The sequence below is a fragment of the Tachysurus vachellii genome, chromosome 6, assembly GCF_030014155.1.
Source record: "Tachysurus vachellii isolate PV-2020 chromosome 6, HZAU_Pvac_v1, whole genome shotgun sequence".
Classification (NCBI taxonomy): domain Eukaryota; kingdom Metazoa; phylum Chordata; class Actinopteri; order Siluriformes; family Bagridae; genus Tachysurus; species Tachysurus vachellii.
This window is the reverse complement of record NC_083465.1, coordinates 18,584,801-18,590,800: the sequence shown is the minus strand read 5'-3', so window position 1 is coordinate 18,590,800 and position 6,000 is coordinate 18,584,801.

Sequence of the window (6,000 nt, the reverse complement as noted above, 5' to 3'; positions counted from 1 at the left end):
TTAATAATTTTTTTAACACGCATAATGAACATAATGCTGTTGTATTCTAAAAAATATTTTAAAGAGCTAACACTATATTCCTAGAAAATGATTGTATTCAAATATAATAATAGATTATAACAACATTCCCAAACGCACAATGTCACTTATTATAAAGGTGGCAATAAATTGTATTATTTTTCATACTTTTAGGTTACTCTAAATTACATTCAGTAAAAAAAAAATAGTATGATTATACACTCATTAAACATTTTATTAGGAACACATGTACACATACACATTCATGCAATTATCTAATCAAACAATCATATGTAAGAATCAGTATCAGAAAAAAATAGTACTCTGATTCTGATGTCAACTGTGCAATTTCTAGCAAATGTGTTCAGGTTTGTGCTCAGGGCTTCAATAACAACCTTTTCAACCATGTCTATAAATACCTTGCTTTGGGCATAGGGGCATTGTCATGTTGTGGCATGTTTGGACCCCTTATTGCCAATAATGGGGAAATCTTTTACATGATGTTACAGCATGCAACATTCAACCTTGTAACCTTCATTTTGTTGCGCATATGTTGCTTTTTTAATGTTACATCATATAAACAGGTGTCATGGGACCATTCTTCAGTTGTTAGATTTCCATGTTTAGAGGTCTGAGCAGTTTCTAAATATTCTCTTCCTTGTTATGAGATTTCCTGTTTTGTGAAATACTTCCTGACTGGAAATGTGAGATAATATATGTTCAAGATCCCTGAGTATTGATTTTGTGAGATCTGAGCTAAAAACTCTTATGTGCTTCAGCTTAAAAATTCGGTGTAAGAATGTACTATCTAGTATCAACTATCTACTATATACTATCTACTGTATACTATGTACAAACTTGTTATCTACACTGATGAAGCCCTAAAACACTAATCTGAAAAGAGAAAGTGGTTTGAATGGATAGTAATGTTCCACATAAAAAGGAGCATCCCAGCCTCCTTGGACCCACTTCAGTTTGCCTAACAACAGAACCGGTTCACTGATGATGCTGTCAATGATGCCATTTACACAACACACACTTTGAGTGTAAGGACACATATGTGAGAATACTATTCATTGTGTTTCAACACAGTTATAGCATACAAAAGCTCTTCACCACTGGGCTGACACCCTCCCTTTGTAGCAGAGTGATGAAACTTCTGATGAACAGTCCCCAGACAGCCAGAGTAAGAAAACAGACATCAAGCATCAGAGCTGTGATCACAGCTACCCCCGTGTGGCCTGAGCCCACTGCTGTACACCCTTTTCACCTACAAATGCGTGGCCTCTCAGACCAACACCAGGATCCTTAAGTTTGCAGATGACAGTCTGGAGACAAAACATTGTACAAAAGAGAGCTGGCAGGACTGATTGCTTTGTGTCATGAAAATAATCTCTTCTTAAATGCAGACAAGACCAAGGAGATAATTATTGATCCTAGGAGGAGGAGGAGGAAGGAGCAGCACACCCCAATCTCCCTGTACTTCTTAAGAAGGGTGAATGTCATGTCAACTGAGAACCTCAGCAACTGGAAATAAATCATTTTTGAAGATGAAGATTTAGATTCATCTTCATCTTCAAAAGTCTCTCTTGCACATGAAACTGATTATGAATTTATTTATTTTTTACTTATAACCTCGTTGCTTCAGTGTTGTGGGCTTCTTGAAACAGTTAATACTACAGCAGCTAGATGCAATGCACATCACCGCATATATTAACTATATGAGAAAAAAAGCTTTGGGTTAGGTGTCATTTTGAACCTGCTGTGTGAACCCTGGGAGATTTAGGCCTCACCACTATCACTACAGTACAATGGTAACCAGGAAGCAAGGAAGCTAACTGTCCTTGAAATCTAAAAATGTCATCACATTCTCAGAGGCAGGATGTTTTTCTGAAATGTGGGAGTCTTTTTTTGCAGCTAAAACCAGTGACCAGAAGTGCTTGCATATGTATCAAGTTACGACCGCAGGGCAGATAAAGCCATGTCAAACACTGTCATGATAAGAGATTAAATGCTCTTATTTTTGGTGCCCTTTTTATATAGTGACATACTTTCAGCGTAATTTGCAGAATAATATACATGCAGCAATTAAGATTTATAGTTTTTGAAATTTATATAATGAGTGAAGCTATACAGTTAAATCTTTTAATGTTAAATAGGATGTTTTCCACAACTGGAGCATTAACATTTTAATGAAACAGTCCTGAATTAATGAGAGTTCTTTTCGCAGGTGGTTTAAATTTGAAATCTTAGTGCAAGTCATAAAATATCGTCTTCAGCAAGAAACAGGAGAATAACACCCAGCCTTTCCACTGTGCCGTATGGCTCTAAACAACATGTGTTTTGTTAGTTTAAAGAGGCCTTGGGAGGCTGTACATTAACAGTGCAGGCTTTCACTGGACTGGCCTTGTACAGACAGTGATAGTGCCACAGTGTCTCACTCCTTTCCAAACCAAAAAGGCCTCTTTAAACCTGTTTATCCTATAGGCAGTTTTCTCTGTGTTGGCTTAGGTTGAGAAGAAGCTTAACTCTTAGACCTACAGACAAACATTAACAGCAAACACTCTGAATGCTGTCCTTGTGCTGAAGCCAGGAAAGGCTGAAGCTAAGACCTGAAAAAAGTTCTGATACAATCCAATGTGTGTACTGTCTTGGGCCACGTGTGTGTGTGTGTGTGTGTGTGTGTGTGTGTGTGTGTATGTGTATGTGTGTGTGTGTGTGTGTGTGTGTGTGTGTGTTGCAGTTATACTCTTGACAGATTCAGAATCTTAATTTTAGTAAATCATTTAATTTAAATTAATTCATTAAGCCACTACCTCCACTAATTACTTTTTTAGTTTTTTTATTAGAATTTTAGAGCCAAAGTTTACACAGATGTGTACATGTCATTAAATGATCTTTACAAGTAAGATTTACACACACACACACACACACACACACACACACACACACACACCACACACACAAACACACACACAACATATTTCATTTTATCAGGCTAACCTGCTGTATCATATATGTGCACGTTGTAGAGCTACAGATACTGGCAGTAGTGCCCATGTACTGAATTAAAGAATTTGTCAGTCATGACCGTGTCAGTATCACTGCTGTGCTAAGGTTATAACACTATTATTGCTGTCAGTTGTTTTCCTTTGATGGTTCTCACCCATTGATGGAAATTAAGTTCTGATATATAGTTTGACTAGCAAGGTGTGCAAAGTATCAATGCGGCAAGGTGTGCAAAGCATTTTACTGTGTTCTGTAGTTGTATGTAAAGCTTTCGAAAATAAGATAATTTGTTTAATAAGAGAAAGAACACTAAGTGTGTGTGTGTGTGTGTGTGTGTGTGTGGGTGTGTGTGCGTGCGTGTGTGTGTGAGAAGCTGAGAGCTTTCTTTCAGGCAGTGTCGCCTCCGCAGTATTTCATGGAGCACAGAGTTCACCATTGTTCCCAGCCTATCACTATTGGAAACAGACAGCCGGGAAGGCAGCAGGCAGAGCAACAGGAGTGAGAGAGTGAGAGTTGAAGAGGGGAGAACAGAGGGGGTGGGACTTGGCTCTTTTCTGATCATTCCAGTGTTCACTAAACAGACACAAAATGAGAGCCACAGTCATTCTGCATGTCTGCTGTGGGTCACTGTGAGTATTTAGGGGCCCTAAGAAAACTCCAACACTGCTGATAATCAAACACTGAACTTTGAGGACAAGCAGCAATTACCCCTAACACTGAAAGTAGACATTGGTCACTTGTTGGGTCATCCTGTAAAGTTCATGTATGTTTTCATGATTTTGTTACATGCTGTTCATTTCTTACAGTGATTTTTAATTAAAAATCTATTTGAAATCATTTAGGAAAATAAGTCATAGAAGTTATAAATATAGAAGTTACAGAATTTAGCAGAGACCCTCATCCAAAGTGACTTACATTCTATTTCAGTTTATACAACTGAGGGTTAAGGGCCTTGCTAAGGGGCCTTGCTAAGGGGCCTTGCTAAGGGGCCTTGCAGTATCAGCTTGGTGGACATGGGATTCAAACTCATGAACTTCCAATCAGTAGTCCAACACAAACAATAACTATGCTATCACATCCCATAAACATTCAAACATTAAAACAAAAATACTATATTGACTTTTCAGTGAGAACAATGTACCAATAAACATCCTGGGTTTAAACATTCACTGGGTTAGACCTATTATAGATTAGGCATGTCCTCTCAGTCAGAGCCTCCACCATTCCACACAGTTTCTCTTCTTTGTGTTTCTTTTCATCTTGGAGCTAAAACTGCTCTTGTGCCATTTCAGGAAAAAAAAAAACTTCACGATAAAAGGGACTCTGGGACAATATGCACAAGCTGAATTCACATCTCTGTGGTATTCAAGTGGCTGTGGATTGAATGCTAATGGCGTAAGTGTAGCTGTCACAGGGCAGCTTAGTAAGTCAATTGCATCAGCGATGACCCCACTGCGCCTTCATGGGGACCTTTTACTGATGGCATTCTGTGATCTCTGTGCAGTTTATGTGCAGTTCCACAATAAAAGGCACACAAGATCTCTTGCTGACAAATTTCACCCATTAGCCCAAATTTAATATTTTGTAATATATTCATGAGAGAAAAATTCTCCTTTTTCTTGAGCAGAGGTTTTCAAAATGTTTTTTTTTTAACCAGGGACTTTGTAAAAAGTTCAATGGACCCCAGTGCAATTTATTTTATGAACTTTAGCCACTTTGAACTTTGGTAGGTTGATTGGCATCTCTGGAAAATTGTCCGTAGTGTGTGAATGAGTGTGTGTGTGTGTGCCCTGTGATGGGTTGGCACTCCGTCCAGGGTGTATCCTGCCTTGATGCCCGATGACGCCTGAGATAGGCACAGGCTCCCCGTGACCCGAGGTAGTTCGGATAAGCGGTAGAAAATGAATGAATGAATGAATGAATGAATGAACTTTAGCCAATGTTTTCAAATATAAGGCTCATTATTTATTTTTGTAGACAAATTTATTAGGCACATTTTTGAGCTATGTAGTTGTTCCTTTCCTGATCTTTATTATCAGAAAAACTGTAATTAATTTCAAGTTTATATTTATAGAGTGACTTAGGTTTGGATTAAACCCACAAGAAGTTAAATATATATAGCAGTGATAAATGGTACATTTGGCCCAGACTGTACATAATTAAGTATTACATTGTGTAAAATATCTTTCAGCATTAAATGTTATTTATGTAGAGGAAAAGGACAGACTACTAGTTTATAAAGGAAGACTACAGTCTAAGATTTTTGACACACCAAACAAGTTCAATTGGAATAATCGAGATATTTAGTCCTTTTTTGTATATACTGGAAAGACAAATCCAAAGTATGACTGTTCAGAGGGGGACATTGAGACCCCGCATTCAGCAGACTATCTATCTGGAAAACAGAATTGGTGATGAAATGAAAAGGCAGAAACAAGAACAGGTTCCAACAGATAACACTTGTGGAAAATAAAACTAATTTATCTTGCATAGTGTGTACTTGGCTTCATCGTCTTGCTCTGACCTGGCTGATATTCTTTCTGCTATACTTGCTAGGAAAACTTGGAAAATCGGGCACAAAAATATCTGACACAAGCAAAAATACATGCAACCAAATCTGCATTTTGCAAATTCCATATGAAGTGCATATATTTTAATAAACTATTTATCATAATTACAGTTACATTTTATGCATTTAATATATATACTAGCACTAGACAGCATTTAGTTTAGATTTGCTTATACCGACATATTGTCTGGCAGCTGGTCAAAATGTTATGTAATAGGTTTCTCAGTAGACTAAAGTTACAGATGCTTCAATAACATTTCTGTATAAAAACATTTCTGAAAGATATACCAGAATGACGATTTCTGTAAGTCTAACATTAAATTGTATGTGTGCATATCCTTAATTTCCTGCACAAATTAATGTTGTGAAAAGTTTGTCCCATGCTTGAAAAACTGTTAAACAAT